The following is a 22987-nucleotide window of genomic DNA, read 5'->3' as shown; positions in this document are numbered from 1 at the left end:
TATGAACTGAAACAATTAAAGCAAAGTTCCTGCTGCTTTGGTGAATAATCCTGCTATCTCTGGCTCCCTGGAGCAGGGGACAGTCCAAACGTTGTCTCGGCAGCTTTCCCCATGCTAATTCCCCTTCACAAGCAAGGGCATTTACTGTGTATATTCAAGGTGTGTGTGCATGGGGTGGTGTCCTGCAGGACAGCACTGACCTGGCACCCGGACCATCCCTGTGCCCAGATTCTAAAGGGCAAAATCTTTTAAAAGATCCCTAAAAGGGCTCAAGTTCCTTAGGAGAGGTAAAAACATTTTTTAAAAAAATCATTTAGATGATGTCAGAGCCAGAGCAGTTTGTTGCTGTAGGAGAGACTGCGGAGCAGCAGCACAGTGGCCTCTTCTGATGTTGTTGTAAAACAGGGTACATGATGTGATGTACAGGGGGGCTACATAATGTATAAGAGTGATAACAATCTTCACCAAGATTAAGCAGGAAAAAAAAGGACTATCAGAGGCCTCAGGCAAGAACACACCAAAGGACATGTAACAGGCACATCCTAAAGAGCTGCAGATAAGCCAGCAGACACCGAGATAAGGAATTTGAGAAATCCACAAACTGCTCAGTGAGCCAACTCATGACCATAGATGGAAGGAAATACTCAAAATTCATGGAAAGGACACTAAGAAACGCCTCTTCAACAGCCAATAGGAACCACCAGAGACCATTGGGGACCCTGTGGAAGCCCCTCAGAATCCCAGGCCTCATGTGTAATAACTATGCAAATATGTTAATTAGTTCCAGGGAATAGAATAAATATGTATAAACATTCTGGGAAACTTAATGTACATGTATGTACCAGGGTGATATAAGCTTGGAGTGAGGCAACACATGGCGTGCACGTTAGGAGGAGCGATGCTTCATGCGTCTGGCACTGTCATAAATAATGCCTGCTTTTTAGTGCTGCTTTGGCATTAAGAACTTTTACTCCCAAGTTCAGTGACAATGTGAACTCTGCCCAAACGGGGCAGTTGTGGGGCTTGTATACCTTTAGCATGTACAACCTGTTCTTCGCCAAACCCTGTTAGATAAGCAGGAGGTGGTAAATAACAACAGGGACTGACATCTTTCAGATAAGGAGGCTTCAGACACTACATCCTTTTACAAATAATCCATTTCTTTGTTAATTAAATGGTGCTGACTGGCAAGACCATTAGCTACAAGTGTTTCCTAACTAGTGAGTCCTGCAAAGGCCTGTGAGACATTAAATATTTTGCTTCCATATTCCTATTGCTGTTCAAGGAGAGGTAATCTTGCCAAAATACAGGTTTTGCCAATCTGTTATTTATCAGACAGTAAGTGGTACAGATGCCAAAACTCAGCCAATCTAAATCTTACAGTTCTGCTGAATTGAATGGAACTGCATGAACTCACTCACAAGGCAAACAGATTTTCAACCACTTCATGTAGCGTATGTTTTAAAAGCAGCTGCCTTTGTATTTGTTTTCAGAAGTAGAAATCAAAGTGTCGTTGCTGCCTTCTTGAAGGAAAGCATATTGCAAAGCATTAGATATCTGGAGTTCTTTTCTTTGCCAGTAAATGGAATGATAATGTTGCAACTGAATTTATATCTCTCTCTATACATGCATCAGTTACACAGTTACAAAGATTGCTGTGATGAAGTGTTTAAAAGGCTGATGAATCAGGTCAGTTTTAAACTCTAAAAAAAGCTTTGCTAAATTAATTCATTAGCAACACGACCCTTAGTAACGATCAGTTCTTACACAGTATTAATCATCGTAACTATGTATACAAAGATGTAAGTCTTTCACACTATGTCCTGGGTGAGCTATAAGGATGTGATACCAAGGGACTGGTGCCATATCGTTAGGGCTGATAGCTGGGATGCATCGTGGCACTTGGTCATGGAGGTCACAATGATCAGGTTTGAGAGCTGTTGGACAGGAGAAGCCAGAGCTGGAGTGGGTTTGTGCTATTTTTATCTCTCGCTTTCCCAGAGGCTTGATGGTTTTAGGCTATTGCCCCTTGCCTGAAAAAAAGTCTCTGCTTCATTACTGATTATCTTATTTTCTTTTGTGTTTCTAGTAATCCCTGTCTATTCAGAAGGATGTCCTGCCTGTTCGCAGTCAGCTGTGCTTATCTTGCCCTTTGTCTAGCAACCTTTGATCCTGGATGTCTCTTCTAGGCAACTGCCCCCATATTTCCTCCCTTTGTGATCACCTCACTCATAGTTATGTTAAATTTTGTTTGGCTATGCTATTGCAATGTTAGAAAATATTGCATACTACTGTGAGTTTGACTGTTTTAGTACTTTTATACAGAGATTTGAGATTAAATACATCATTATGGGTACATCAATAATTTACAGGTGTCTCTGACCTCTGCTTTGCTTTAGTAACTTTTATTTTTCTCTGGGTACTATGGTATTATTTCTCCTGCCACACAGTACTTGCAAGCAGCCACAGCTGTACACACTGTGTTAAGATGATGCACAGCCCAGTGAAAGAAGTTTTTCTCTCACAGCAAAGTCTTAGTCATTGCTACAGGAAGCACTTACATTCACCTGTCATTTCTACCTGCATGGTCTATGCGGCCAGCCATAATGGAGCCCATGCGCTCTTGAGAGTTGCAAGAGGAAAGAAATCTTTCACGAATACCACAGCAGGTTGGAAATAGCTGTGCTTTAGATGTTTCTCTTACTGCTCCTTTGTCACTTCCATGACTGCAACAAAGAAGACCAAGAAGAGCTGAGTTTTCCTGTGAAGACCCACAGCTGTAGTACCTGCTGATGAATTATCTCGTTACTGCTGTGTTTACTAGGATTGTTCACTGAATCAATTTCTTTTATTTTTTTCACCAAACATTGTTTTGGTTTTAGGTTTTATGAGTGTAGTTTGATAGTGTTCTGTCAAGGCTAGCAATTTTTATAATAACGAATAGATAGAAAAGATGCCTTTTGGAGGTGGCACAGAGAAGTTATCAACAGTTATCAACAATGGAATTATAGCAGAACCAGGACAGGCACCTGAGTAAAAAAATGGGTCACCTATAAATCAGTGGTGACTTGTCAGCTCCCTGGCACAGAGAAGTTGTCAACAGTTATCAACAATGGAATTATAGCAGAACTAGTGTCACCGAAAATCCGGGAATAAAGCCTCATAACACCAATGTAGCATTAAAAGGCAGGCGTTCTTTATTGCAGTGCTGGATGCACGGGGGATAATTCCACCAAACGTGCATACCTCATACTTTTTCCATGCAGTTTGTATAGATCAAAAATATATGTATTTATTTTATTAATGCATATTCAGTATTATTCTCTTTGGCGATTGGTGTAAACTTTTCTCGCTTCTTACATAGATTGTTGCGCAGACTCAGTTACCCTCTTCCATTGTTCCTTTTTGAGTAGGTGGCATTACTTGAGTAGGGGATCTGTGAGTCGGTGGTCGCGATCTCCCCCTGCCGGAATTACCTTTTGCCCACTAGGCTCGCAATCTTGGCAAACCTGGTCAGTTTCTTCAGTCCGTTTCACAGAACCTCACTCCATCATTTCTCTTGACAAAAACACAATTACCCACTATGGTTAGCATTAATGGTTACCTAGAGACTAGACCCTCTGTTCCTAGACCTAATGTCCCGGTGGACATCACTGTTCATGTTTATGGTCAACTGATTCTATCGCCCTGGTTACATTTCCCCCCTTTGGAAGTTTTGAAATATTCATCTTTTCAATACTTCCATCCTAAATGAAATTGTATTTTAGTTATACACTAATTCAATACTCTACTGTCAATAATGATTTTATAACAATTTAATTATCCACTATCCACTATATGACGGTGGGAGCGTCGTGACTGAATCAGTTAAATTTTGTCTTTTGGCTACTGTCTGAATAATCATTCAATTGAAGGTTGTTTTATTGGTGAGTTCCTTTTTGAACAATTATAAATGAGTAATATCACTAAAAATACGATTAGCAAATGTAGCCCAGTACTAATTAAGGATTTTACCCCGGAACTCAGATTCCACCCCAATCCATTGAATATTTTGTCAAGCCAATTTTCTTCCAGAGTTCTTGGGAAGTATATTAACTGTTCTGCTTTTATTGACGGCCAATCTTTACTTCTTGTTTTCACTTTTAATACTTTAAACAATGCTCCCATCATCATCAGTCTCCAGGTCAGAATTCATTTTTTCCATATTTTACCATGATAGCCCCCTCTTTTCGACATATTTTAAGATCAGTTTTGCAGTCTCTGGATCTCTATTGATGATTTTCCATGAAGGGGCCTTCTTCACTCGATTATAGTGTATCCATGGTTCCAATCCTTCTACTTTGATAGCAGTGTAAGTTATTAACAGTACCTGGAAACATCCCTTCCACTTCTCCTGCAGTGGTTCAGAGTTCCAAGTTCTTACATACACAAAATCACCTGGCTGTTATTGATGTACAGGTGTATCCAAAGCAAGCGATCTAGTCAGCACAATGTATTTTTGGAGTGCTCCAAGGGTTCTTCCTAAAGAAATCAAATACATTGTTAAATCTGTTTCCCCTGCTATTCTCATATCCCCTGGGATTAGAGGAGTTTGGTAAGGTCTGCCATACAAGATTTTGTATGGACTTATACCGTCTTTAGATCTTGGTTGGATTCTGATTCTCAGGAGTGCTAATGGTAAGGCTTGTGGCCATTTCAAAGATACTTCTTGACAGATCTTTTTTATTTGCCTTTTTAGTGTTTGGTTCATCCTTTCAATTTTCCCACTTGATTGCGGCCTCCAGGGGGTATGTAAATCCCAATTTATTCCTAAAATTTTATTTACTTGTTGAACTATTTCTGCTACAAAATGTAGTCCCCTATCAGAAGACATGCCTATTGGTACCCCAAACCTTGGTATTATTTCTTTTAGCAATATTTTAACCACTTCTCTTACTTTGTTGGTGCGACAAGGAAAGGCCTCCGTACATCCAGGAAATGTATCAATCAATACTAATAAATATCTAAATCCATTTTGCCTAGGTAATTCAGAAAAATCAACCTGCCAATAGTATCCTGGGAAGTTACCCTGTTTCGTTACTCCTAAAGGTACCTTTTTCTGATTTAAAGGATTATATTTGAGACAAATTGGACACTTGGCCACTATCGATTTAATTATTCCTGTCATTCCTACACACACTACAGATGTTTTTAAACTCGAGACCGTAGCATTTACACTCCAATGTGTCTGTGCATGCTTTTCTTTCGCAAGTTCTAACATAACTTGCGGGGTTACTATTACCTGCTTTTCTGGCGTTACCCACCACCGTCCTGTATTTTGTGATGCTTTTAATTGTTCCGCCAATTGCTCATCCAATTTACTATATTTTGGTTTCAGATTCGGGATTTTTATCTGTTTTACTGGTACTAGTGCAAGGATACCTCGTTCCGCAGCCTCCTTTACCGTTTTGTCCGCCAATCGATTACCTATGTTTACAGCTGTCTGACCAAATTGATGAGCTTTGCAATGCGTTACCGCCACTTCCTTTGGCTTCTGCACCTCTTCTAGGAGCTGGAGGATTTCTTCTTTATGTTTTATTGATGATCCTCAGGCTGAGAGCAGCCCTCTTTCTTTCCTGATAGCCCCATGAGCATGAATCATGCCAAAAGCATATTTGGAATTAGTCTGTATATTTACCCTCTTTCCTTCTGCCATTCGCAAGGCTGACTTCAACACCATCAGTTCTGCTTTCTCTGCTGAGGTATTTGCAGGTAGTGTTCCTGACTCCAGTACCTCGGTGGTGGTGACAACAGCATATCTGGCCGTTCGTCTTCCTTCTTTCACAAAGCTGCTCCCATCCATAAATAACTCCAAATCAGGATTTTCCAGAGGTTCATCTTTCAGGTCCGATCTGCTGGAATAGACTTGTTCAACAGTTAGCAGGCAGTCATGTTCTAGACTTTCTGTCGGATTTTCCATTGACAGAAACGTTGCTGCATTTACAATGGTTGTGGTTTTTAATTCCACATCGTCTTGTTCCAGCAAGACAATCTGATATTTCAGCATTCTGCTGGGGGATAGCCAATGACCCCCGTTTTGTTCTAAAATGGTTATCACCATGTGTGGTACATACACGACCATCTTTTGGCCCATAGTCAATTTTCGAGCTTCCTGAATTAGCAATACCGTTGCTGCCACAGCACGTAAACATCCCAGCCATCCTTTACTCACATTGTCAAGTTGTTTAGAGAAGTATCCTGCTGGTCACTTCTAGGATCCAGACGTGCCAGCACTCCAAGAGCCAGATGTTGCTTCTCATGTACAAACAGCTCAAAAGGTTTGGTTAGATCAGGTAAACCCAAGGCAGGGGCCATCATCAATGCCTTTTTAAGTTCAACAATCTTCCCTTTTTCTGGTTCTGTTTCTTTCATATTTCTAATTCTTTTGTCAACTGATTCCCATATATTGTGGGGATATTTTTGAATCCTTGTGGAAGTACAGTCCATGTCAATTGCATCTTTTGTCCTGTGGCAGGGCTCTCCCATTCAAAAGCAAATATGCTTTGACTTTGTATATCCAGAGGTATGTAAAAGAAGGCATCCTTTAAATCTAGTACAGTAAACCATTTATGTTCCTCTTTCAGAGATGTCAGTAAAGTATAGGGATTGGCTACTACTGGATGTATATCTTGAACTATCTGATTTATAGCTCTTAAACCCTGGACTATTCGATATTCTTTTCCTCCAGATTTCCTTACCGGTAATATAGGAGTGTTATATTCTGACTCGCATTCTACCAAAAGTCCATATTCCAAAAATTTCGTGATTAACCCCTCGAATCCTTTTCGAGCCTCCCACTTAATAGGATATTGTTTTTGTCTTACCGGCTTGGATCCAGGTTTTAAGGTCACTTTTACCAGTTCTGCTAATTTGGACCATTCCGGAACTTCATTTGCCCAAACCAAGGGGATTACTGCGTTTTCCACCTCTTCTGGAATTTGTTCCTCCTTAAAAGGATCCTGTAACATAAATACTTTGGCTTCTATGGCTTTGATTCCGGTATCAATAATTCAATTTCCTCATTTTTAAAAGTTATGTGTGTCTCCAATTTACTTAGCAAGTCTCGCCCTAATAAAGGCAAAGGGCATTCAGGCATATATAAAAACTGGTGTGTCACCCACTGTTTTCCTAATTTAAATTTTAATGGCTTTAAAAAAAGGCCTATTTTCTCTTTGCCCTGTCGCACCAATAACATTTACTGATTTATGACTACATTTCCTTTTGCATGTATTTAATACCAAATAAGTGACTCCTGTATCTACTAAAAATTCTACTTCTTCATTCCCTAGCTTCAATGTAACCAGGGGTTCAGCTAGGGTTGACTCCCCCGGTCCTCTTCAGACTTCTTCATTTAGTGTCATTGATTTAATTGCACGGAGAGTCAGATCTAATTTTCCAGCTTTAGGACATTCCCTTTTCCAGTGCCCGCGTTCCTTGCAAATAGCACGTTGGTCTGGTGCCAATCGGAGGTTTACTTTCCCTTCTTCCCTGACATTTACTTTTTGTCCTCTTCGTCTACCTCTTCTATTATTTCCAGTTAAGGTTGCTAATAATTTTCCATCCCTCCGCGCCTGTCTTACTTCCTTTTCTTTTTTCTAATTTTTATACACAGTCCAGGTTATTTCCAGCATCTTACCCAAACCTCTAGATTCAGGTCTTTCTAATTTTTGGCGCTTCTTTTTAATATCTGGGGCCGACTGACCCATAAATATGGAGGCCAATTGTGTTGTTTCTTCTGGCTTTTCTGGATCCAAATTAGTATATTTCTTGGCAGCCTCCTTTAGTCTTTCCATAAAGGCCGAAGGGGACTTACTTAATTCCTGTCTTACATCATAAATTTTTGACTAATTTATCGCTTTCAGCATTGCATGTTTAACACCAAACAAAATCCACCTCTGGTATCTAGTCAACATTCCCCTGTGTCCTGGCTGATTCGGGTCCCAGTCAGGATCCGAGGAGGGGAAGTTCTGATCTACTGTTCCCTGCAAATCTCCATGGGCGTGGGCTCCCTCTACCTGCTTCTTGGCAGTATTTAACACCATTCTTTTTTCTGTATCATCAAGCAAAGTGTCTAAAATCACCTGAAAATCATTCCAATCAGGATCTTGGATACTAAGTATTGTCTCAAAGACTTTTGCTACTCTCTCAGGGTCTTCTCAATAAGTGCCTGCTACCTCTTTCCCCGACCTTAAATCAGTTATTGAAAATGGAACTTTTACTGTCACCAGGCTAGTATTTCCTACTGCCTCTCGGAGAGGAGCCTGGAGGGGAGCTGGCTCCGCTACCCCTCCTGTCCTTCCCCGCGTTCTTCCTGAAACCGGGCTAAATTCTCCCGCCCCCTCCCCCAGAGGAGAAGCTGAAGGGCTACCGATCTCGGATTCCTGTTCCTCCTGATTGTCCCCCCATCTCCGACATGGCGCCACCATTAGCTCAACATCGTCCTCCTCAGACTCAAATTTCAAACACTTTTTCCCGATGCTACAAGCAGCGCAGCATTTCTTCAAACATTTTTTACATTTTCCCTTTTTCAAAGCCATTACCATAGGACCGTGCGGATGTATCCCGCATTGCCTTTGCCATTCCGGGTGATTTCTTACCGTAAAGAACAAATCCACGTATGTCATCTCTTCTCGTTTACCTTCCCTTTTACAGAACAACATAAATAGCAAAATGGTATTATAACTTAGTGTCCTGTTCTCCGGCCACTTCTCCCCATCATCCAGAGTATACAATGGCTACCAATGATTACAACACTCAATCGTTTCCGAGTTAAAGGGTCCCCCCCCAGCTCTTTCCAGTGTTTCAAAATACATCCCAAAGGTGTGCCCCATGGGATGGGTCTTTTACTTGGAAAGGTGCCCATCCTTCAAACGACCAGTGGTAGTGATTGTGCACTATATCACAGACACTAGCCAGAGGGATCTCACCCTCTGTGAGATCTCCCTCTCAGATCCCAGGCCCTGCTGAGATCTTGGAGACTTCAACCCCCTGTTGAAGACCTCCCCCTTGGGCCCCACTCCACTGGCTTTCACCGAGCAGAGACTTTCCACAAAGGTACCTTTTTCAGCCCAACCCTGCGTGGCTTTCACCGCGACTTACGAGCAAGTTTTAACCCATGTTACTTATTAAAAGAATGCCTTAATTAAATTCCAGGGGACTTACTTGGAATCCTTCGGTCCGGGGATCAGAGGTTCTCCTCGAGAGTCCCTTGATGCCGGCTGGAGGTCCTGTGATCCCGCGGATCCGTCAGTGTTCACAAGCAGGGTCCCATCTGGGTCGCCAGAAACTGTCACTGAAAATCCAGGAATAAAACCTCGTAACACCAATGTAGCATTAAAAGGCAGGCGTTCTTTATTGCAGTGCTGGATGCACGGGGGATAATTCCACCAAACGTGCATACCTCATACTTTTTCCATGCAGTTTGTATAGATCAAAAATATATGTATTTATTTTATTAATGCATATTCAGTATTATTCTCTTTGGCGGTTGGCGTAAACTTTTCTCGCTTCTTACGTAGATTGTTGCGCAGACTCAGTTACCCTCTTCCATTGTTCCTTTTTGAGTAGGTGGCATTACTTGAGTAGGGGATCTGTGAGTCGGTGGTCGCGATCTCCCCCTGCCGGAATTACCTTTTGCCCACTAGGCTCGCAATCTTGGCAAACCTGGTCAGTTTCTTCAGTCCGTTTCACAGAACCTCACTCCATCATTTCTCTTGACAAAAACACAATTACCCACTATGGTTAGCATTAATGGTTACCTAGAGACTAGACCCTCTGTTCCTAGACCTAATGTCCCGGTGGGTAGGGCTGTACCAGGAACATAGCATCACTGTTCATGTTTATGGTCAACTGATTCTATCACCCTGGTTACACTAGGACAAACACCTGAGTAATAAAATGGGTCATCTGTAAGTCAATGGTGACGTGTCAACTCCTTGAATAGGCCAGAGGACTTACTGTCATGAAAGAAGATGCATTTACAACTGAACTGGCACTGGAAGTAGCTAAGAAAGTCTTTTAAAACAGAAGGGTAATGGAAGAAGTTGAGTAAGAGGAGAGACAGTAGCAAAAAGTAGGCTCTATGGTGCCATGTTGTCTATCCTCAAGATTTTTTTTTTTTATTGAAAGAGTTAGGTGTAAACCATTATGGTACTTGGAAATCCAAACATTAATTCAAAGAGATGACAAAGTGATGATACTTGTAGTCAAAAGGCCACACAGACTTATTTAGTATTAAAACAGTAAGGTCATACTAAAGGTATGAAGAGACTGCACAGAAAGTTTGGGATGTTTTGTTCTTTAGACAAAATAGAATTAACTGGCCATTTTGTTTGTTTATAGTAACCTAAAGTCAGCTTGAAGAAAGAAAAAAACTTCCTCCCACTCCATAAACAGATAAAAATCAAAATAAAATTAATGAAAACAGCATGAAAAATCCTGCTATCAATTTCTTTTTTTTGCCCTTGGTGATTTTTAAGAGTTTAATAACAATAATGGGATCAAAATTGATCTGACACTGGGTACTTTTGAAGTGCTAAAAATACTTACTAGCAGGGATGCTTTTTATGGCTGAGCTCTCCCTCCGTGTATTCCCAGATTGTTCTTACTGCAAATATTATTAATACAATGTAGCCTGGATCTTTTCATAAGCAAAATACCAAGTAATGAATTACGGGTAGAACAGAAGAGTCTTTTTGCCAGAGTTGTCAGTGCTTCATCAGAGCTAGAGTCAGAACTCTTGTTATCACTAATGCAAAATTGTGTAATGTCTCAAGTATTTGTTGCTGAAACCGAACTCATTAAACCAACCAGATTGTAAAACACAGGTGAACTTGTGTTATTCTTGAAAAGCAATAAGTGAATGCATTTTATTTTACCTTCCAGTGGGCAGTATCCTAGGAAAGTGCCTTTGCAGACAGTCATTGGTCTAACAAGAAAAACTCACTTGAATTATCCAACCTTTGAGGCTTTTGTCTTCCCACTGCACATTGTGTGCACAGAAAGCTTCATCCTAGGAGTTCAGTATTGCAGGTGGAGATTTCTCTTTCAAGGTTTCTGGTTACTATCTGAGCTAATATATTAATCAGGAGGTCCTTTTGCCCTCAAATTACAATGTTATTAATTTTGCTTATCATCTGTTACTCTACATATCATTTTTTTGTTTTGATACAAATAAGATGATGGTGAGGAGAATTTCTCCATCTCGAGATAAAACAAGCTGATATAAAAATATTCTGGTGTAATTAACTATGGAGAGTAAGCAGTGAAATGCCTTTTCTTTCTAATGTTGGCTTTGCTATGTGGGTAAACTCATACCAATCCACATTAGAAACAACTCCTTCATTACCTTTCCGGCCTCCAGCTGAGACCTGGAAAGATCTGCAGAGTGCTACCACCCCTCAGCTGTGTGCTACAGAGGACAGAAACACGTTTTTGTGTAGGCACTTCCAAGATGCATAACTTCAGTTAAGCACTGTTGCATCATAGAATCACAGAATCATAGGTTGGAAAAGACCTCTAAGGCTATCAAGTCCAGCTATCAATCCGACACCACCATATCTACTAAACCATGTCCCGAAGTGCCACATCTACATGTTGTTTGAACACCTCTAGGGAAGGAGGAACACCTCCAACAACAGGAACAGAATCACAGAAGCACAGAATGTTACGGGCTGGAAGGGACCTCTGTGGGTCATCTAGTCTAACCCCCTGCCAAAGCAAGGTCAACTACAGCAGGCTGCACAGGACCACGTCCAGGTGGGTCTTGAATGTCTCCAGAGAAGGAGACTCCACAACCTCCCTGGGCAGCCTGTTCCAGTGCTCCGTCACCCTCAGAGGGAAGAAGTTCTTCCTCATGTTCAGAGGGAACTTCTTATGCTTCAGTTTGTGCCCATTGCCCCATGTCCTGTCGCTGGGCACCACTGAAAAGAGTCTGGCCCCATCCTCCTGACACCCACCCTTGAGATATTTATGAGCATTTGTACGGTCCCCTCTCAGCCTTCTCTTCTTCAGGCTGAACAAGCCCAGTTCCCTCAGCCTTTCCTCATAGGAGAGAAGCTCCAGTCCCCTCACCATCCTTGTAGCCCTCCACTGGACTCTCTGCAATAGCTCCTCATCTTTCTTGAAGTGAGGAGCCCAGAACAGGACACAGTACTCCAGATGGAGCCTCACTAGGGCAGTGTAGAGGGGCAAGGAGAACCTCCCTCGACCTCACTGGCCACACTCCTCCTGATGCATCCCAGGATCCCATTAGCTTTCTTGGCAGCCAGGGCACACTACTGGCTCATGGTTAACCTGTCATCCACCAGCACTCCCAGATCCCTCTCCACAGAGATGTTTCTCCAGCAGGTCCACCCCAAGCCTGTACTGGTGTATGGGATTGTTCCTCCCCAGGTGCAGGACCCTGCATTTGCCCTTGTTGACCTTCATCAGGTTCCTCTCTGCCCAACTCTCCAGCCTGTCCAGGTCTCTCTGAATGGCAGCACAGCCTTCTGGTGTATCTACCACTCCTCCCAGTTTTGTGTCATCAGCAAATGTGCTGAGGGTACACTCTAACTCTTCATCCAGGTCATTGATGAAGAAGTTGAACAAGATTGGGCTGAGTACTGACCCCTGAGGGACATCACTAGTTACAGGCCTCCAACTAGACTCAGCGCCGCTGATGACAACCCTCTGAGCTCTGCCATTCAGCCAGTTCTCAGTCCACATCACTGACACTTCCTGAGCTTCCCTAGGAAGATGTTATGGAAGACAGTGTCAAAAGCCTTGCTGAAGTTGAGCTAGACAACATCCACTCCTCTCCCCTCATCTACCCAGCCAGTCATGCCATCGTAGAAAGTTGTCAGATTGATCAGGTATGATTTCCCCTTGGTGTATCCATGTTGACTACTCCTGATAACCTTCTTTTTCTCCACTTGCTTGATGATGACCTCTAGAATGAGCTGCTCCATCACCTTTCCCTGAATTGAGGTGAGGCTGACTGGCCTGTAGTTTCCTGGGTCCTCCTTCTTGCCTTTTTGAAGATTGGAGTGACAGTGGCCTTTCTTCAGTCCTCAGGCACCTCTTCTGTCCTCCAGGACCTCTCAAAGATGATGGAGAGTGGCTCAGCAAGCAGGGAGGTGTTTTTAAGTCCCTTGGAATGCAACACAGCAGGCAGGTGCATTTGAATGAAAAGGAGAAAAAAGTTTTAAAAACTCACTGTGTTTTCTGTTAGTCTCTCTTGAGCGTGGCTGACTGAGAGACAGGACACAGAATATATTGACTCTAGTAATTATTATGGTCATTTAAAAATGAATGGTGAATCTGGATCTGTCACTCTTGAAGAGTCTTTTTATCATAACTCCATGGAGCTATCATGGGAACAGATTCTTTTTACGTCACAGGAAGTATGCTTTAATAGCTTGTACTTCACTGTTGTTAAAAGACAGTGTCAGAGCAGGACTTCGTAATCATTCAATTTTGATCTGATACGAAAACGTAAAAGCCAGTGTGAGTAGGGAAAGGGAAAGACGGAGAAAGCCTAACAGAAGACACCAGCTGATGAGTGTTTTGCATTGGTGGAGAATGGCAATAGGTTCTGTATTGTTCCACTTGGTGTAAGAAGAAAGCCTAATTTCTGGTGAAATAGACAATAATGCATGTACTATTTTAAATTTTATTAGTCTTGATTTGTTTCTCTGTCTACTAATTAAAATTACTAGTTTTGAAAAGACCATGAGGCATTATCTGCAGTTATTTTAGCTTTCCTGGTTATGACCTGCTGTGTTAGATTACAGGGGAAAACATAACCTTGAAAAACCAAGGTGCCTTCAAGAAGTCTTCAGATTTGTCCCTTCTCTACAAGAAGGCCTTGATCTCTGAAGATGTAGAGTCTGCTACACTGGTGGGAGTTTAAAGGAGTAGCAAGCACTGTGCATCACTAAGTTTCAGATTCAATTCAGTTTTTTTGCCTTGGAGTCATCCAGACAGCAGAGGAGAATACAGGCTTTGGTTTTTCTGGAATGCAGTCACTTTTTTGGTTGGAATAAATGAATGGTGTCATGGGACTGTTCATAATGGAGAGGGACTTAGGGATGAAAATTCCCTGAGTGGTGAGTGATAAACAAGCTAGTTTCTGCCACAACTTATGTTTCCCGTAATGTAAGTTTTGTAACTTGACTTCAAATTCAAACCTAAATAGTACAGTACCTGAAAATACAAAGCAAAAAATCCACAACAATGTTATGAAGTGTAATGTCAGAATGAGCTACACCACCTGGACTATTGCAGCATTGTGACCTTACACAGGGTGACTGGCATTAGGCTGATTCTGTCCCTCCTAAGATTAAGAGAAGTTCTAATTAGTGCCCGAAAATGGTACATGTGACACACTTTAGCCTTTGAACTTCTCAATGAATGAGAAATGAAATGACAAGCAACAGCCCAAAGCCTCAGTGACATGCAATTAGAAAGCAGAATATTTGTTACTTTAACTTGGAAAACAGTAGGAAATAATTAAAAAAAGAGTCATTACTGAATCTATGGGTCAGTTTTGAACTGGTGAGCTAAATTTCTGTCTTCCTCCTACTTTTTCTTTTCATTATGAAATTACCTTGCTTTAGCAAGGCAAGTGATTTTGTAGTACATTGCATACGTAAAATCCTTAAGTGTGTTGCATTTCTGATCTAAGCTTCTGCTGTGCATATTCTGCAATACTGATCTGCTGATCACAATTCTGCCACTGCGGCAGAATTTTGGTTTGCAAGTTGGATAAGTATTAGCTCAACTCTTTCTTAATGTAGTCTTTAAGTTGGGTAGGATGCAAAATCCCACTGGCTTTTATTGAACCATCTACATGATATAGCTTAATGCTGCGTTAACTTTATCTCCGCTATTTTCCAGACCAGTGCGGTGATCAAGTGCAAGAGAGATTCAAATGCAAGCTCCGATAGGTGTTTTGCTTCACGATTTGGACAGGGCTGAACAGTTGTGATGTCCTGCAAGCCTGTTTGCCTTATACAGTGACTGCTACATTGTTGTAACTGTGTTGTAACTATGCTACTTTGTTTCTAGAGCTAATTCATTCACAGTGGCTGAGGGACTGGTGTCTGATCATACACTGTGCTATGCAGACATGCCATTGAGTTGCTAAATAACTTTTAAAATTGGGGAAGTGGCTCTCCAGTGCTGCACATTACTTGAAACATTCTCAGGATGATACCTTGCAAGATTTCATTTTTTCATTCTGTGGCTATTCACAGTTTGTATTCCGTCCTACAGCCTGCTGATTTAACTTGGTGCAAATTCAAAAGAATTGTGTAAACATGCCCTGAATATCAGGGCGCCGTCGGGTACGGGGGCTGCTGGGGGCATTTCTCCAGAGAAAACAGTCTTTGGAATACCAAGGTTGAACATACCACCCTCCTTTACCCTCTAGTCTGTTGAGCCTGAGGATGGCACAACTTTTCTTCTGAAGGTGCTCTAGTGAATTAAGATTTCCATTACCTCCCTGACAGTCACTGCTGAAATGTTCAAGAGACAGTGCTTAGGTAGGCTGGCAGAGGGAATGGGTAAATCTGGAACTTGGAGTGGTGAGAAGAGCAGTAATGATGGCAGGAATGTCTGCCCTTCTTGGGGAAGAGGTAAAAAAGCAGCACCTTGAGCCAAGATAACATAAAGAGTGCAACATAATAAAGAAAGAATGGTAAGGAATAGATCCTTTGCATTGAGGTGTGAGAGGAAGACTGAATGCAGGAGTAATATAAAACCCCACTGAGTTTGGTTTACCCTTTTCTTAGGTTTTCTCTTGAGTATTTCTGTCTCTCTTCTCTCTTCCTTCCTTTAGTATAGTTTTGTTTGGCTAATACTGAATCTCCGTCCTTTCAGGAGTGAATACACCATTCATCCTTGCGCACAGAGGTGGTTTGCAACATCTTGATGAAGTAATCTACCTCCACCAAGCAATGTCTGCTCAATGACCACATGTCTGCACCAAGGTTAACATAAGACCCCAGGGGAAAAGGTTAAAAACTTTTATCAAATCTTTGCCTTTTGTTTGTCATGAATGAAGAGGATGAAAGGTAAAAGTAAAATGTGTTTACTTGCCTATTGTTCGTTAAAGGTTACGCTTTTGATGGAGAGCATGCATATCTTTGTCACGATGCCTTGCCTTATGTCTGGTGTGTTGTCTGTGAATCTGACCACTGTGGACATCCAGGAAATGTATTTACAAGCTTCAAGCCAAAATGGTTCTTTGTCTTTTCTCTCCACAAATAACTGCACTCTCTTTTTTTTTTTTTTTTTTAAAGTCATCAACATCTGATTTGATAAAATTATTATCAAAACAGATGGTCTTAATGTGGCAAATCCTGAATGGAACATTGACTGAACAAATAGGCCAGAAGAAACTGGCAAACTGCAAAGAGCAGAATATAGGTGCAGAGGGATCCCAAACTCCTTAGTGCAAAGGTACACAGAGGCTCCCGGGGAGGAACAACCCAATACACCGATACAGGCACGGGGCTGACCTGCTGGAGAGCAGCTCTGCAGAGAGGGACCTGGGTGTCCTGGTGGATGACAAGTTGACCATGAGCCAGCAGTGTGCCCTGGCTGCCAAGAAGGCCAATGGGATCCTGGAATACATTAAGAGGAGTGTGACCAGCAGGTCGAGGGTGGTTCACCTCCTCCTCTGCTCTGCCCTAGTGAGGCCCCATCTGGATTACTGTGTCCAGTTCTGGGCTCCCCATTTCAAGAAAGATGAGGAGCTACTGGAGAGAGTCCAGCGGAGGTCTACGAGCATGATGAGGGACTGCAGCATCTTTCTCATGAGGAAAGGCTGAGGGAGCTAGGCTTGTTCAGCCTGAAGAAGAGAAGACTGAGAGAGGACCTAATAAATGCTCATAAATATCTCAAAGGTGGGTGTCAGGAGGATGGGGCCAGACTGTTTTCAGTGGTGCCCAGTGACAGGACAAGGGGCAACGGGCACAAACTGAAGCATAGGAAGTTCCATCTGAACATGAGGAAGAACTTCTTCCCTCTGAGGGTGACGGAGCACTGGAATAGTTGCCCAGAGAGGTAGTGGATTCTTCTTTTCTGGAGGCCCTGTGCAACCTGATCTAGGTGATCCTGCTTTGGCAAGGGGATTGGACTAGATGACCCACAGAGGTCCCTTCCAACTCCTACCATTCTGTGATTCTGTAATTCCGTGATTCTGTGATTCGTGGAGTCTTTGGGTTGTATCTTCTCACTTATGTCTACTTTTATATTCAATGACCACACAGATGTTGTGGTACTTAGTCCTAATTTTCACAGACCTAACTGAGAGGAGAAGAAAGTTCTTGGGCTTGTTTTTTCACCAGTCTCTTTGCAGTATTGGCTAAACATAAAGCAAGCCTTCTCTCTGGCCACACAGACGTCTTTTCTCTTGAAAGCCCATTCTGTGTGTGAGACAGTTCTTGTCCAGTGAGCAGAGAGGCAGCAGACTAAATGATTCTGTATGTGTGACAAAGAAAGGATAATATACAAGATTAATCCATAAGCATGAAAAATTATCAATTAAGAATTCTCATTAGCTATATTTGGTGCTTTAATTGTCTTTTTGACTGCATAATCTCAAGTGATACTTATTTGTGGCACTGGCCCATTCCTCTGTGAATATTATCTTTTAATTAATTCCAGAAAGTGATTTCACTCCTTTTATCCCTCCTTTCTGTATAGCAGTTCTCTTTTTGGCTTTTTTTTTAGTGTAAACAGCATATTTCAAGATTACTTAAAAATTATGAGTAAATAAAAACTCGTTTCCTCAGTGTCCAAAGACAAAGGAACATCCTGAAGGGTCTTGTCTTACCATTTGAATCCTGTATTGTATGATCTTTTCTTAGGATGGGCATTGTAAGTGAAATCCTGCGCTTACAGAAGTCTGTGAGAGTTAAGACTTTGTTCTCTGCAGAACCAAAATTTCTTTGGGAGTCTGTTACGTAATTTTCAGTAAAGTACATATTAATCAAATAAAGTGAAGAAAAAGGAATGTGGAAGATTATATTTAAGATTCTGCATCACCATAGATAGCCTGATCTGTGTCTGAGTATTGTGAAGAATAATTGTCCTATTAAAATCAACAGACAGTAAAAGTCTGAATCTTCTGTACAATTTCAAAATGTATTTTGAAAAATTATTGATTGATAACTCCATATGTGCAGTTCTAGGGTGCTTAGATAGTGTTCATATAGCACTGTTACTTTCAGATTATTGTATTAGTTTGGTCAGAAAGAACAGATGAATGAACTTCCTTGATACTAAAATTTGCTCAAACCTTCCCTCTAGATTGGAAACCAGTAACTTCTGAGGTACAAAACAGTCTGCTTTAACTTTTTTTTTTTCAATTAAAGTTTTATTTTTTACCTTCTTTATAATTCCATCCCAATAGGAAGCAGAAGTACCCAACTTCATCAGAAATTCTGTTCACATAATATCTAACAAAAACCAGGATCTTTGAAAGCTTACAGTAACAAGAAATTACTCTCACAAGAGTTCCAGCCAAGTTTTGCCAATTCGAGAGGCTTCAAATGGAGTGTGGTACTCAGTAAATTATGTTCTTTGGGAGTGTGCAGACAGTTTCTCCTGCCTCAGATCTCTGTGAGTTCACTTTCCGTTGGAATCTGTGCTAACATCAAACTTCAGTATAAAACTCATTTGTAGCCACCATTCTTAATTTTTACTTCCATGTGCATGCAAAACTGAAATGATTAATTCTTCAGAATAAACCTCTCACATCAAAAGTTTACCAAACACCACTTGTATTGTTTCTGGATCCACAGCATGGCAAATGCAGGCAGCCTTGTCATTATGACAGAGTGGTAAATGTCTAGAGGAGATTCTCACATACATGAATGTGTCCTGGGCCGTTCAAATAAACATATACAAATACGCAGACGTTAAGGTAAATTCTACTTCTGCTCATGATTTTTCATTCCCATGTCATGTGTGATTAGTAGCTCACATCAAGTGGACCAAGGCAGTTTCTGAAGAGGATAATGTTGACAGAGGAATGAAAGCTGTTACCTTTCTGAACAATCTGGAAGCATGGGTTTGCGGGACTTGTGTGGAAAGCTGACTGACCTAGGCAAAATGCGTAACAATGGATGGAAATATCACTTTCCTCTCTTAAGCGAAGTGTTCTTGCTATTACAAAGAGATGCTCTCTATTTGCATTCCCAGTGTATTATTTTGTTGGGTAATTTGGTAAAAGAGATTTTACTTCTGTAAATGTTACAGAATTCAGGTCTTGTAACCCCACAAATCCTTTGCCTGTTTGAGGTTTTGAAGGCCTAGGCTTGTTTTTCTCTTGACAATTTTGACTGCTTTCAATTCTCCTGACAGGGACTGATTTAAACCTGGTTACAGATTGCAGGCAAATGTCGCAATTGCTGAATCTTAATTTTGTAAAGACCGTCTGCCTGCCTGTCATTTGTAGCAAGAGAAGGGACATGGCTTTCCACAGTAGCTTGCCTTTGTAGAATAGTCTTTTGAAATTAGCCTGGCCACAACATTCACATAATTAAAAATAATTGAATTAGCTGCACTCTGGCAAAGAGGTGAAATCAATACTGTAACTAAAACTGCATTCGTTTATAATTGGTTCTTAAAAATGCAGCCTCTGAAAGCTGGAAAATGTTTTGTACTTCTTAGAAGTAAGTAACATTTGTATTTTTAAATTTTAACAATAATTCAGAAAAAAATTGCCATAGTCTGTCTTTTGTGTTAATGTCATTAGCCATTTTTGTACAGATCTTCAACAAAGTTACTCATAATCTTTCAAAGGCATAGGACTTTGCAAGACTTTATGAGGCACCTTCTGAAGACAATGAGGCCTAGATTCTATAGTCAATGTAAAATGCAGCCAGTATTTCTCAACAGCTAAACAGCTGGTTTGATCTGCTGGGGGCATTGGGCTATTGCTTTCGGTGAAAGCGTAACAGACTCCTAAGCATTTTATTCCTCGCATGACTGTGTGAGCTGCAGTATTTGCAAAGAAAATAGACTAACTTCACGGAAAATTCTCCAAGAGCTGTATTTGCAATACATCTCCATCCATCCATTCATCTCTCTATTTATAGATAAATTGTGGAATGGTTTGGGTTGGAAGGGACCTTAAAGGTCATCTAGTTTCAACCCACCTGCCACAGGCAGGGACACCTTCCACTAGATCAGGTTGCTCAAAGCCCCGTCCAACCTGACCTTGAATGCTTCCAAGGATGGAGCATCTACCACCTCTCTGGGCAACCTGCTCCAGTGTTTTGTCAACCCCGTCACAAAATATTCTTCCTTATGTCCAATCTAAATTGACTCTTTTAGTCAAAAGTGATTACCCCTTGTCCTATTGCTCCATGTCCTTACAAGAAGTCCCTCTCCAGCTTTCTTGTAGGCACACTTCAGGTATTGCAAAGCTGCTATAAGGACCCTCGGGGCCTTCTCTTGTCCAGGATGAGCAGCCCCAACTCTCTCAGCTTTTCCTCACAGGAGAGGGTTTCCATCCCTCTGATCATTTTTGCGGCCCTCCTCTGGACCCGCTCCAACAGGTCTATGTCTCTCCTGTGCTGAGGGCTCCAGAGTTGAACGCAGGAGTCCCGGTGGGGTCTCACCAGGGCAGAGAAGAGGGCCAGAATCCCCTCCCTCGACCTGCTGGCCACACTTCTTTTAATGCAGCCCAGGATACGGTTGGCTTTCTGGGCTGCAGGCACACATTGCCAGGACACACTGAGCTTCTTGTCAACCAGCACCTTGAAGTCCTTCTCCTCAGGGCTGCTCTCAATCCATTCTCTACCCAGCCTGTATCTGTGCTTGGGTTTGCCCTGACCCAGCTGCAGGAGTTTGCACTTAGCCTAGTTGAACTTCATGGGGTTCGCATAGGCCCACCTCTCCAGCCTGTCAAGGTCCCTCTGGATGGCATCTCTTCCCTCCAGTGTGTCAACTGCACCACACAGCTTGGTGTTGCCGACTAACTTGCTGAGGGTGCACTCAATCACATGGTTCATGTTGCCAGCAAAGATGTTAAACAGCACCAGTCCCAGTGCCGATCCCTGAGGAATGCCACTCATCATTGGTGTCCTCTTGAAAACCAAGTCGTTGACTGCAACTCTTTGAGCTCTTCCCTTATCCACCAACACAGCAATCCAATTGTAGAAGGCCACCAAATTTGTCAGGCATGGTTTGTCCTCAATGAAGCCATGCTGGCTGTCACCAGTCACCTCCTTATTTTCTACATGCCTTAGCATAGTATGAAGGAGGATCTACTCCATGATCTTGCCGTGCAGAGAGCTGAGACTGAGTGGCCTGTAGTTCCCCAGTTCTTCCTTTTTTCCGTTTTTGGAGATGGGTGTTATGTTTCCCCTGTTCCAGTCAGTGGGAATGCCACTGGACTGCCACTACTTCTCAAACATCATAGAAAGGCAGATAAATTTTTACTGTGTACTGACCAGAGAAAAAGGATCTTTGATCATACGAGATTAGACGGTGGTAAAATTTCCCCTTCACTTCCTAACTTTCCAAAGCAAATTGGAGCAAAATTGACTACAAAAACCCAACAATTGTAAAAGTTTTCTTTTTAGAGGAATAAAAAATATTTTATTTTCGGAAAAAAATGCCCTACTTAGTTTCAAAGTCACATTTTGTGTTCCAACATTTAATACATGACTCAAAATATTTTGAAGTAAAATGTCTAAATAATTTTCCTGAAAGGGTCAAACCAAAATGCTTTGACATGTCAGAACTCTTTCGTCTGTTCTCTTTCAGGTTTTTGCTTCTGAATGATGAGTATAACCTGAATGAAAATAATTTCAGCTAGGTACCTCTCATAGACTTTGAACTGGCCACATGGGATTTCAGTTTTGAGCTGTGTGAAATAACATTCCACAAGTGATTCTTCGATGCCAGAAATTGTGACTCAAGTGACATTCAAAGCTTGATTCTGTTTGGAGGTTAAATATGGTTTGCTTTAACAATAGTTTTATTTTAAGATCTTCATGTTGGCACTTAATTGCAATTTCTTTCATGCATTTGTCTGGTGGTAGGGAATCCAGTTCTAGGCCACAGTTTCATGTTGCTTTGTTTTTTGTTTTTTTTTGTCTCACTTTTTTTGCAGTACTGATTTTCACATGGACATCACTCTCTTTTGAGTAATACTTGTGCCCCACTATGATTTATTAAGTCAATAGATCATTGGAGTGACAGCTGGCTCTGGTGATGCATGATCTAATACATCATAAGAACAACATCTCATTTGGATTATACATTACATAAGATTAATAGATCACCTCCCTCCCCTTTTTCTTATCTGTAGGCAGGACTGGTACTAAGGGCTGCAATGGTATTAGAATTAAAGTGAGATAGTATTTCAAGTTTTACCTTCTGTTATCATGCATGAAAGTAGAATGGAGAAATATATGTCAGAATAATTTTAGCTGTGTCTGCCATAAATAAGGGAAACTCAAAGGAAACCTGTCCTTAACTCAATCTATAGTTTCTACATACAGGAAAAAGAAAGTAGATGTAATGCTTTGCAGTATTAGAGCAAAATTTCTGCAAAGTAACCATGTTCCTTCTTGCAAAGTGAGACTACTTCCACTGGTAGCCCAGTTAAAGCTGCAAGAAGTCAATAGAAAGCATTGCATGGACTTCGGTGCTCATCATGTCAGTCACAGAAGAGAAGAGCAAGGTCTGAGAACTACACTGCAAGGTCTCTAAGAAATCATCTACAGATGTTTTCTAAAATTTTGAAGATGCTGGGCACTTGGTCGAATAAGCAGATGCATTACTTTACTACTGCTGACTAACACAGATTTACAAATATTTAATAAAACCATGGAAAAAAAGCATGCAGAAGAAAACTGTTTTCTTTAGCTGAATGGATGATGCTTCTTGAGCTTTTAGTTGCTCTAATACAGGAAATGAGGAGGAAATGTAGTAACAAGGG

The sequence above is a fragment of the Opisthocomus hoazin genome, chromosome Z, assembly GCF_030867145.1.
Source record: "Opisthocomus hoazin isolate bOpiHoa1 chromosome Z, bOpiHoa1.hap1, whole genome shotgun sequence".
In the NCBI taxonomy this organism is placed as follows: Eukaryota; Metazoa; Chordata; class Aves; order Opisthocomiformes; family Opisthocomidae; genus Opisthocomus; species Opisthocomus hoazin.
This window is presented reverse-complemented; position numbering follows the sequence as displayed.